This window comes from Prunus persica, chromosome G2, assembly GCF_000346465.2.
Source record: "Prunus persica cultivar Lovell chromosome G2, Prunus_persica_NCBIv2, whole genome shotgun sequence".
Classification (NCBI taxonomy): Eukaryota; Viridiplantae; Streptophyta; class Magnoliopsida; order Rosales; family Rosaceae; genus Prunus; species Prunus persica.
This window is the reverse complement of record NC_034010.1, coordinates 4,227,582-4,240,833: the sequence shown is the minus strand read 5'-3', so window position 1 is coordinate 4,240,833 and position 13,252 is coordinate 4,227,582. Positions and strand designations below refer to the sequence as shown.

General features: G+C 37.1%; 1 pseudogene across 1 annotated transcript in view; it reads right to left on the bottom strand.

The window, feature by feature from the left end:
- Positions 9,994-13,252, bottom strand: part of LOC18785227 — a 4,155-nt pseudogene continuing 896 nt past the window's right edge. Inside the window, exon 2 of the transcript XR_002270186.1 lies at positions 9,994-11,775. The product of XR_002270186.1 is annotated as a dynamin-related protein 4C (transcript). The remainder of the gene's footprint in view (positions 11,776-13,252) is intronic.

Here is a 13,252-nt window from a genome sequence, read left to right as displayed (position 1 = left end):
CACGTCGTCTTAACTAACAACCGTCGTGATAAATATATTATAACGTCTCATCTATTTCAGTACGTCGTTTGAAATATTATAATACGTCGTTTTTTTATACATAACCCGTCGTGTTTTGTGTGCTGACTTGTTTATATTATTTTATTTTGTTTAGGTACTTACACGATGTTTTGAAAAAAGCCAATATGTGCAGTATGGTTGGCTTTATCGACCCTGCTACAGTTAGTGCCAACTCTGGCACAATAACTGCAAGATCACGACTTGTAGCAGCTCGACTTCAGAAGACAGACGGTGAACAGATTTTCATGATGCCTTACAATCCAGGGTTAGTCTCCTTAGGATTTTGTTTTTAAGATTTTCAATAAATGACAGCTTATAAACTAACCACGTCGGTGTTTTATTTTATTTAGTCGTTTGAAACTACTAACCACGTCGGTATTTATTTATCATCGTGATAAATATATAATGTCGTCGTTAGCTACTTTACTTCGTCGTGTGAAATACTATAATACGTCGTTTTTGTAAATAACCGTCGTTTTTATATTAATTTTGTGCAGCCGTCATTGGATTTTGCTGATTGTAAGAGCAAAGAGAGAAACCGTCTATTTTCTGGATCCTCTGCCAGGAAATCGTGTGGTCGATGAAGAGGCCAAAAACATCGTGAACAGTGCTTTAAAAATATATAATACCCACATAGCCCGAGCAGGACGTAAAAATGTAATTTGGAAAACTCTCTCAGGCACACCAAAGCAACCCAGCAATGTCGAATGCGGGTATTATGTAATGCGCTTCATGAGGGACATCATCATGGATCCTTCCTTGGGGTTTGAGAATAAGGTAAGAAGAAATTACCTTCATACATTTCACGTCGTTTTTTGTATTATCAACGACGGTCGTGTAAAATTAACGTCGTTGAATGGATATACTACGTCGGTTATGAAAAATATCGTCGTCTGTGATTGAATTTCTTTTTATTTATAAACCCTAATAGTCATTGTTTATGCAGTATGCCAAGGGAAACCAGGAAGCTTCATACCCCCAAGAAGCCATTGATGAAGTCCGGAATGAATGGGCAGAGTTTGTTTTCCAAATTATTAAACAGGGCAATTATTGAACACTTGATATTTATGTATAATGTACAAATTTTCTCTATAATATGTAATGTAAAAATTTGTTGAGGTTTTCTTAAATTAAAAAAAAAACAAACATACAAATTGCTTAACCGACGTGTAATACTTTTCCAACGACCTAATAAAGTCACAAACCGTCGTATTTTGTTGTTTCGTGTTTTAAACAATTACGACGTAAAAATATAGTTAGACGACGTTCTTTGAACAATTGAGTCGTTTATGGTTTACAACATCTTCAATTTCTTAAGGGTTCAGGGTATCATCGACGACGTTTATGTAACGACAGCGGTTAAGTCGTTGATATATATATTTTACGTCGTATAGTTAAATAGCCGCCATGGTTTCTCATTTTAACGACGTCATTTTAACGACTTAGTAGTCTATTACAATTTACAACGTCTACAATTTATTAACACCGACGTGGTTTGTTGTTGTGGTAAGAATATTTTATTATTTTTATATCAAAATATTCAAAATAAATATAAAATAAATCAGAAAATTGAAAAGTCAACTCCTATGAAGTCATTGATATATTTTCTTCCACATAAACCTTGAAAAAATTCATTTTGAATAACAAAAATTTAAAATGACCATCCAAAACAAAATTGTTTTGATGAGTCATAAAATCACTTCTAGTTTTATGGTTTAGGGTTTAGAGTCTAGGGTTTAGAGATTAGTGTTGTTATTTATTGGGGTTTATTTTTAAAGTATAATTTTTGGGTAGTCTATGTTATATGTTAGGCTTTAAAACCATAAAACCTTTTATAAACTTAATTTTTTAAATTGTATAATTTAATTTTATGGGTTTAGTGTATTAATTTTTAACGACGGTGGTTGGGTCGTGGAATACATATTTTACGTCGTACAGTAAAACATACGACATGGTTTACGCTTTAAACGACGTTATTTTAATATGTAAGTCGGTTTATATAATTTACAACGTCTTTAATTTCTTAACACCGACGTGGTTTTTCAGTCGTCGTTATATAAAAAATTCAAAATAAATTTAAAATTAATCCGAAAAATGAACGGCCTTACGTTCTTAATCCGAAAAATGAAGTTTCCGTCGTGGAATATTAAATTTACGTCGGTACTTGTAGAACTTTCGCCTTGGTTTTTCTTTCGACGTTTTATAACGCGCGCGCTCTAAAAATTTTCGCGCGACCTAAATTTTTTTAGATTTGGCTCTTAGTCTTATACTTTGATCCCTGAAACCTAAAATTTCAGATTTCACGCGACATAACATTTCGCTCTCTCACTTCTGCTCTAATTAAAAGTTGCACTCTCCAGGCTCGTCGAATCTGTGAGCTCGTCCAACCTGTAAGTACAAACCCTATCTTCCCCTTGTAAATTCATTGAATGATATTAGGTTGTTTTGTTAAAGGGTTTTAGGTATATGCTTTGCGATCTGTTAATAATGTGCTTATAGGTATGGGTTCATGGATTTTCTGTTTAATGGGTTCATGACAAGATCAAATAAAGGTGTACTTTTGCTGGAAATCAACACAAAAAGACACATCACCAACTTCCAAATGATTTCCAGCAAAAGGACACCTTTATTTGATCTTGTCATTTTCCGCTCTGGAGAAGGTGCAAAGTGCACCAATGCTTATAGGTATGGGTTCATGGATTTTCTGTTTAATGGGTTCATGGATTACATTATCTGTTATGTTGAATTGGGAATGGATTTAATTTTGTCGTATCTTTTAATCACCCTATGTTATGTTGAATTGGGAATGGATTTATTGTTTTCATGCTTGGTTTCATGTATATGTTGGTTTCTTGCTTGGTTTCATATATATGTTGTGTTCTTAATGGGTTTTGTGTTCTTGAAAATAAACTGAGACACGACGAATTTTAAGGCGTACGACGACGATTACACGACGGTGTTTTTAAACTACCGTCGTTGTATTACTTATACACGACGGTTTTTTCATAAACCGTCGTTTGTATTACGTATAATAGACGACGTCTGTTGAAAATCCGTCGTCTATATATGCCAAATACGTCTGTTTTTGATTAAAACCCGTCGTCTCTGTTGTTTATTACTTGCGATTAGATCATTGTATAATCTGCTATAGTGATGGTCATTGCCTGTATTTTCACTTTATTATAGATAATAGGTTATAGTGTCGGAGATGGATAAGTCATGGATGCACTCGGATAGAAGATCGAAGGCATATGAGTTTGGGGTGGAAGCATTTTTGAACTTTGCTGTAGAAAATCTTCTAACTACAACACATATCCGTTGTCCATGTGTTAAATGTGTTAATTTGAAGTTGTTTGGGGTTGGAATTATAAGGGATCACTTATACTTTAATGGAATTGACCAAAGCTATAAGAATTGGACATTTCACGGAGAACCTTGGGAAGCAACTACTAATGCTAGCAGAAATGTTGAAGAAGATGATGGCCATAGTAGGTACAGTTTTGTGTCTGAAGAAATTGATATGGATGATAATGATTTTGGTGATTTTGGTGTGAAGATATATGGATTGAATGATGCTTATGTAATTGGCAGTGTATGACATTAATTTTGTAATATATTGTAATGTGATTTCTTCACTTTCTACGTTCAAATAAAACACGACGTTATTGTGAATCAGTTATTCAGCATATTTACCGACGTCTTAAAGCAACGTAACAATGAAGAACCACGACGCTATTGTGAAGCAATTATTCAGGATATCACGTCGGTGAAGGATAAAGAACCGCCATGTAATTCAAAATAACACGACTCCAATCCCATAATACCGACGTCTAAAAAACGAGATATGTAATCTGAACGTTAAAAAATACGACGTCATCATACATTTTCCACGTCGCAAGTTCTTTTATAAACGAAGAGGAACGAAATTAATTCCGACGGAAATTCATTATAACCGCCGTCTAATAACAATTAAACGACGTTATTTGTAATACGGCTCCCATCATAATCTACGCCGTCTATATGTTCTGTAATACGGCTCTCATTTATTTGGAACCGACGTTGTTTAGACGTTCAACGTCGTCTATATTATTAAGTGCGTCGTGAGTAATGAATACATATAAATACAACGTCGACTATATAAATGTATACGTCGTAAATAATGACACTGACAACTATTTCCACGTCATCTTTTTTAGATAAAATCGAAGTGGAAAATTTATTTCACGACGGTTTTTTGTAAATAAGAGACGTTGTAGAACTTTAGCAGACTAAACACGTCTGTTTTTATTGTTTTCCGACGTTGTTGTATTTAACAACGTCTAATATTTATGGTCGTTGTTTGTTTCTGAAAATAGGACGTATAAATTTTTTAATACGACTCTCATATATTTGTAACTGACGTTGTTTAGTTTTTCAACGTCTACTATAGAAACACATACGTCGTAAATAATGACACTGACAACTATTTCCACGTCATCTTTTATCAAAAAATCGAAGTGGAAAATTAATTGTACGACGGTTGTGTTTATATGTGCGACGTAGTAGGTATCAATAACGTCGTCTTCTAATGTATTTAAAGACGTCATATTTTTTATTGTCGTGAAAATTATATTTAACGTCGGCGTATTTTTATTGTCGTCGTTGTATGTCTATCTTGCGGCCTTGTTCTCTTAATATGTGTCATATTTTCCCTTTTTAACGACGGTCTTTTTAGAGAATTGGTCGTCTATTATCATCATCGATTGCTTTTTTTAGATCTTTTTGCAGTACAAAGACGTCGTTTTGTATTTTTTGATGACGTTGTATTGTTTAACAACGACGGTTATTTAGCGTCGTGGTTTATGAGGGAAAAGATGACGGTGGATTCCACGACCATTGAAAAACCAAATACACGACGGTGATTTACCGTCGTCTTTTTGCTTTTTTGTAGTAGTGCATTCTGAGTTTATCTCTTTCTCAGATTAGGAAGAGGTACTCTTCTAGAGCATTTAGCTAGAGAGAATGAATAGGAGAATATGAAAAATGCACTGTTCTATTGATTTCTGCAAAACTGCAGCTTACATAGTGTGACTGCTAGGAGAGAAATGTGATTCTCTTCTAACAGAATTACAGCTGTCATCCTATTAGATTCTTACACCTGTCATAGCAAATCTAAGCTAGAGAATCCACCTAGACTATGATCTAATGGCTCTCCTTACATCATTTAAATGAGCTGACCAAAAACAGAACAAATAGAGAATAGCTTCAGCTCTAAGAAATCTGCTGCAGGATTATATTTCAACACTCCCTTCTAATCCTTTAGCTGATTTCACACCAAGCAAGCTTCTCAGCCTCACAAACCGATCCTTAGGTAGAGCTTTAGTCAAGATGTCTGCTATCTGATCTTCTGTTTTGCAGTATATCAGTTCAATTTCTTTTGCTTGAATGGCTTCTCTGATAAAATGAAATTTTCTGCTGATGTGTCTTGTCTTTTGGTGATGGACTGGATTCCTTGCCATTGCAATTGCTGAGGTGTTATCACATAGAATCTGAGTCCCTTCTATCTGTTCTTCACCAAAATCTTCAAGCACAAATCTCAGCCACTTAGCTTGTGAAGTTGCTTCTGCAGCACTCACATATTCAGCTTCGGCTGTAGATAGAGCAACTGTGTTTTGCTTGATGGAAGCCCAAGAGAACATGCCTGAGCCTAGTGTGAAGGCATATCCTGAGGTGCTCCTCATATCATCTTCACTCCCAGCCCAGTCACTATCACAGTACCCAATTAGAGTAGCTGTCTTCCCTTTTGCAAACTCAATTCCAAAATCCAATGTGCCTTGAATGTATCTCAGCACCCTTTTAGCAATTCCCATGTGTTTCTTTGAGGGATTGTGCATAAATCTAGCAAGCAAGCTAGATGCAAACATGACATCTGGTCTTGTGGCAGTCAGATAAAGGAGACTTCCTACAATCTGTCTGAATTCACTTTCATCTGCTGCTTCACTCCCATCTTCTCTACACAATTTCTCATTCACCACTAATGGAATTGCCACTGACTTGCAATCTCTCATTCCAAACTTCTCAAGAATTTTCATGGCATATTTCTTTTGATGAATGAAAATATGCTTGTCAGTTTGTTCCACTCCCATGCCAAGAAAATGATGCAACAGACCCAAGTCTGTCATCTCATAGTGTTGCATCATATCTTGTTTAAATTCTTCAAGCATTTTAGGACAGCTTCCAGTATATATAATGTCATCTACATAGAGGGAGACAATGATAATACCTGAGGTGTCACCAGTTTTGATATAGAGAGTAGCTTCACTTAAGCTTTTCTTGAAACCTGCAGTGTTGAAATAGGCATCTATTTCATCATACCAGGCCCTTGGGGCTTGCTTCAGTCCATATAGAGCCTTGTTCAACCTGAACACCTTGGTTTCCTTGCTTTCTTGAACATATCCTTGAGGTTGTTCAACATAAACTTCCTTCTTTAGAATGCCATTGAGAAAAGCAGACTTCACATCCAATTGAAATAGGTTCCATTCCTTTTGTGCTGCAAGAGCTATCAAAGTTCTGATGGTGTCAAGTCTTGCCACAGGGGCAAATGTCTCATTCTAGTCGATTCCAGGTTTCTGTGAATAGCCTTTAGCCACAAGCCTAGCTTTATTCTTCTGCACAGTACCATCTAGGTTCAGTTTGACCTTGTAGACCCACTTAACACCTATTACTGGTTTGTTAGATGGCCTGTCAACTAATTTCCAAGTATTTTTCTTCTCAATCATCTCCAATTCAGCCTCCATTGCACATCTCCATGATTCATCCAAATCTACTTCTTCAAAGCTGTCAGGTTCTACAATGCACATGTTGCATTGTGCCATGATGTCATTAATATTCCTCCACTTGTGAGGTGTATGATCAAACCTTTGAGTCTCTTCAAGCATTTCTTCCCCTTGAGGTGCAATTTCTTCTTCCATCTGCATTTGAGTATCCAAGAACTGAGAGTGATCATCTAATACCCTCTGTTCAGTTTCTGCAGTATCTTGATTTCCATCTGGCATAGGTATTCCCACATCTGCATTGCTAGGATTCTCCCATTTCCATGAGGCTTCTTCATCAAAATAGACATCCCTAGACAAGATAATCTTTCTTGTCTTAGGATCATACAGTCTATAGTCTTTTTCACACAATCCATAGCCCACAAAAATGCATTTGTGACTATTTTCTTCCAACTTGTGTCTCAAAACAGAAGGAATAAGCACATAACATAGGCATCCAAACACTTTCAAGTGTGCAATACCTGGCTTTCTTCCTGTGTAGGCCTCAAATGGTGTCATTTTCTCAAGAGATTTAGAAGGACATCTGTTGAGAAGGTAGACTGCTGTATGAACAGCTTCTGCCCAAAATTCATAAGGAAGATTCTTTTCATGTAGCATAGACTTTGCCATCTCAATTACTGTCATGTTCTTCCTCTCAGCAACTCCATTTTGCTGAGGAGAATATGCCACTGTCAGCTGCCTTTGTATTCCAGCCTCACTGCAGTATGCAAGGAATTCATTTGACATGAATTCTCCACCTCTATCACTTCTAAGTGACTTCACTTTGTGTCCACTCTGCAATTCTGTCATTGCTTTGAACTTCTTGAAACATTCAAAAGCATTAGATTTATTTCTGAGAAAATAAACCCAAGCCATTCTTGTATGGTCATCAATGAATAACAGGAAATATCTGTTTTCTGACATTGATGCAGTCTGCATTGGACCACAGATGTCAGTGTGAACTAATTCTAGTGGAGACTGAGCTCTCCAAGTAGATTTTGCAGGAAATGAGTCTCTATGCTGCTTTCCCAGCTTGCAGCCTTCACACACTGCTAAATCCTTCTCCAGACTAGGCAGTCCATGAACCATGTCTTGATTTGCTAGCATCTTGATGCTTTGATCATTAAGATGACCCAGCCTTTTATGCCAAGTCTGCAAACTGTGAGTCACACTTGCTCTCAGCACCAACTGAGTAGCAGGTACCATTGTGAGAGAGAAACACCTATTGCTAGTGATTGGAACCTTAGCTATAGAGTTTTGCAGTGACCAATCATCAAAAATTGTCCCCATTCCCTTTCCAAATACTAAACAATACCCATGTTCCATCATCTGACCAACACTTAGCAAGTTCTCTTCTAAACCAGGCACCAACATCACTTCTTGAATGTGTTTTCTGCCTGATTTGGTTTCTATCACAAGAGTACCTTTTCCTGCAACTTGAATTGTCTCTCCAGTCCCCATTTTCACCTTGGAAGTTACATCCCTTCGAATGTCTATCAGTAGCCTTTCATCTCCAGTCATATGGTTGCTACAGCCACTGTCCACATACCAAGAGTTGCTCATTTTCACATCTGTCACAGCATTGCATGCATAAAACAATGTTCCAGTTTCTTCAACCTGATTGGCATAGTTCACCTTCTGCACAGATTGATTGTCATGGCAATTTCTAACCATGTGACCAAACTTTCCACATCCTCTGCATTTTGGTTTTCCTTCAAACCAGCACTTGCCATAGTGCAGTTTTTCACAGTGCTTGCAGGGTGTTTTAGTTCCATCATTTGATGCATTTGGTTTGGTATTTGAATTGGACTTGTTATTCCAATTCTTCCCATTTTCCTTCCAGTTCTTCTGAGACTTGTTACCTCCAGAAGAACTTCCATTCTTAGAGCTTTTACTCTCAATGTTCAGACTAGTGAAAGCCTTTTCTGTTGAATTTTCATTGTGCCTGTCTAGTCTGAGCTCAAAGTTCTTGAGAGATGCAACCACTTCTTGAATTTCAAGAGTGTCAAGATCCTTTGAATGCTCAATCACAGAACATATAGAATCATAAGATCTAGGCAAACTAATAAGCAATTTCTGCACAACTCTTTCTCTAGGTAACTCTTCACCATAATTCTTCATTTGATTGATCAGATCAAACAGTTTAGCAGCATAAACAGAAAATGATTCACTATCCTTCATACGAGTGTATTCAAACTCTCTACGTAAGCGTTGTAGTTTCACACTTCTTACCTGTTTATCACCTCTAAACTCCTGCTTCAGGATATCCCATGCACCTTTTGAGGTTTCTTCATTCACTATTCTGGGAAAAATTTGGTCTGAGACTGCACCTTGGATCAGTCCAAGTGCACGAGCATCTTTCATCAAGGTCTCAGCTGATACAGATTTCTCTTCTTCAGCAGCTTTAGATCCCTCTTCCTTTCCTTCTTCCTTCGTTGGATCTGAAGCATCAAAGCCATGTTCAACTAAATCCCACAGTCCATGAGATTTCAGAATGGTCTTCAATCGAATGCTCCAAAACTCATAGTTTTCTCCATTGAATACTGGTGTACGAAGCTCAGAAGAGCTTGATCCTGCCATATTAGACATCAAACGCAGCTAGACAAGCTTCGTGAAGTTTTGAGTGAGCTCAATCGTCAGCTCAGCCAAGCACCAGCTCCTTCTTCACAGATTCACGCCCAATAAACAATCAAAACTAGGCTCTGAGGCCATGTTATCATTCTGAGTTTATCTCTTTCTCAGATTAGGAAGAGGTACTCTTCTAGAGCATTTAGCTAGAGAGAATGAATAGGAGAATATGAAAAATGCATTGTTCTATTGATTTCTGCAAAACTGCAGCTTACATAGTGTGACTGCTAGGAGAGAAATGTGATTCTCTTCTAACAGAATTACAGCTGTCATCCTATTAGATTCTTACACCTGTCATAGTAAATCTAAGCTAGAGAATCCACCTAGACTATGATCTAATGGCTCTCCTTACATCATTTAAATGAGCTGACCAAAAACAGAACAAATAGAGAATAGCTTCAGCTCTAAGAAATCTGCTGCAGGATTATATTTCAACAAGAAGCCACTTAAAAACAAAATGTGTTCTTAACTGAGTAGAAACAAAATCAGCATCCACAAGATTATAAGCAAAACGCGATCTTAATTACGTAGAAACAGATATGTTACACACAGGATGAGCAACCAGGCACATGATAAACAAAATGTGCCCTTAGTTAAGCAGAAACAGATCATCCACACAGGACTCACAAAATGTCTGCTGTAACTAGAAAGTGGCCATCATTTAACTACATACTAATAACTAGAAATTAACAGAACATTGATCATTATAGCTATCCCACAAGTTAACCAGCATAAGTATCCAAGATCTTACCAACCACCTCCTTAGAATCCTTGAGCTTTTTGATGCTCTTGTTGAGCTTCTCGCGCTTGACTGCAACTGATGGAGCTTCCTCCAGCATCCTCTCAATCCCAACGCCGTGATTTGCTCCCATTAACTCACAACCAATCTCCAACTCCATTTCTTTGTTCACAAGGTTTGCAACAGTCAGCTGCAAATGCAAGGCCATGCAATCAACCAACCTTCTCAGAACAACCTTCCAATACGCAGTCATCCGCATTTTCAAGTCAAAAGCTTGAGATAGATCAACATGAGTGTGCTTCCTTAGACCTTCAAATTCAATCTCCCAATACCCTCTATGTCCATCTTAGAGGGCCGTTGCTCATCCTTCAAGACTCCATCTATGAATGCGTTCTGTTTGTTCATGAGCCTATTCCATTCAGATACATATTCAGGATTACACGTGAAATCTGTACGTTTCTCCATTTCCACAATCTCCAAGATCCAGCTGTTTGACCTTTCTTTCATCTTGGATATAAGATTATGGCCAGCTCTTCTGGTAGCCATATGAAGATGATAATAGCCTTGTGTGTCATGCATTAACACAGAAATCACCACATCCCCAATATAACTCCACACCTGCTCAACAAACCTAATGGGTATACTTGAAATTCCCCTCACTTTTCCCTGCAAAATAGAAAGAAAGACATTGTGGGGAAGAAAATTGGGAGACTAATACCTTTCGCTTCTTCCAAAACCTTAATCTCCTCCGTTAAGAAGTTACTTTTGGGATCACTTTCATTGGCCTTATGAAGTTCATCAGCATACTGATTGAGCATTTCTACAAGCCTGGCCGTGCAATGCATGTGCTTTTCATTTTGGTACTCGTCAAATTCTCCTCTAATAAGAATTTTACTAAGTGATTCTTTGGACACTCCAATGATGTTGATGAAAGCTGTCATGGCATCAGCAACAGATGACAATTTCTTTGGCATTTTGTCGAGCTCTGAAAGGCAGGAACTCAGCTTGTCATTAATCTTCTTAACAATATCCGGCAAGTTTCTAGCTATGCTAGAGGCTTGAATTTGAACCAACTTTTGGGCCAAAACATGAATTCCAACTATAGATTCGTCAATCCTGGAAAGCAGAGGATGAGTTTGAAATAGTTGGTCAGAAATAGCTAGAGCTTCCTTATACGTCTCAGCTCCAATCCGGTTCCTTACGCAGACATAACCAAGACCAATATTGACTTCATCAGTTGTAACCTTCTCTAGCAGTCCCTCTGGTGCTTTATCAACCATTGTAACCACAGCCAGAGTCCTCTCACCAGTTTTATCCACACTCTGTGACATCCTAATCGATTCACAAGTAGTAAAATCCACAGTCGCAGACAACACATTTAAAATGATGCTCTGTTCAGGTTTTATATACTCCATGATCATATCCTTAATTTGGTCATAAATATTCTCAGGCTGGCCATGAACAGGAACCCTAGTGATTCCAGGGAGATCAACCATGGTCAAATCAGGCACACCATTCTTTTTCACCAACAAAGTCAATAAGGTTTTAGAAATTCCCCTACACCAGCAATTACATGTATGATGCATGCTAAATCATCAACAAACTCCTGTAGTTACATGGTGAATAAACTTATAACTCAAGTAATTATGAGCATTTACTTTTTATTTGAACTCCTATGTTTGAATTTACCACTCCAAATATTGCTTATATATAAATAAAAAAATATACGGTTACGTGTGAAACCTGTTAACTCTTTTTTTTTTTCCCTTGAAAATTGATTGCACCTAACACTCTAATTATCGACAACTAAGTCAGTAATCCGAAATTTGCCAAGTAATGTATCCATCATTAAACCCTTTTTGTCATAAGATAACCTCCACATCCCACAATCAAATCCTCCAGCTGGGCATCAAATCCAATATGTCAAGGACACCCTGAGGCTGAGAAGATGTGTCACTAGGTCATTCATCAGTACGTAATAGAAGTGACAGCTTAGTTGAAGTGTTGTTATTCGAAAGACCTAGTTTCTTTGTAACCAAGAACTGTGGAGTGGCTAGTTTATTGGATTGGACAAAAAAGTGGAGTGGCTAGTTTATTCGCCCTCTTTTTTTCATTTTAGTTTAAACACTTACAAACCTATAACTGTGTCTTCTATAGCATATCTACTCTCTCTCTCTCTCCCTCGTTCCATCTGCAAACGCAATTTACTTAAGTTACAGCATCATCAGTGGGTGATGTATTTTTGGGAGTGTAAAATTACTTTTATATTCCATTTACACTTCCAAAGGGAGTAAATGCATTTTTTGCTACAATTAATGGGGAAATATATAAATTCAAAGACGTATACTCGATTTGTTTGTGATGATTCTTTTTCTTTTTTCTTTTTTCTTTTTTCTTTTTTCTTTTTTGAACTTTTTAAAATTAATTTTGTGTATGTTTGGTTTATTTTATTTTTACAAATGGACTTTAAAAAATTTAAATTTGGAGAACACATGATTTTACTTACAAACTAACTTAAAGATATATATGTAGAAAATTATAATATATTTTAAACATTTTAAGGTATTTTTTTTCTAATATTTTCAACTATTGGAAGTGCAATGCAAATTGCATGAAATCTAGGCCTTCCATTTTGAATTCCAATCCATCGCAGTCGTTCATCATAGAGCTGTTGAAGATTTCCATGCACCACTTGATGTGCTCACGTCATCTACATCATTTTGTATGGTGGCTGAAGAGTGATTCCAACATTCTCTCTCTCTTTTTCTTCTGTGGGTACCACCTGCAAAGGATGTAAAAAAAAGGATGCACATGTGCATCTAATTTTGCATCTCCACGGCTATGCATTTTTACAACCATTTTTACCTGCCCATTGTAGGTGATTCTGGCAACAAAGTGTGTATATTTAGCATACACATAGCTTTATACAACACCACCACACCACCCACCCCCACCCCCACAAAAACACACACGCACACACGCATGGCGACGCCAAAACACACACACAGAAATTGTCAAATCTGAGTGGAGAAAG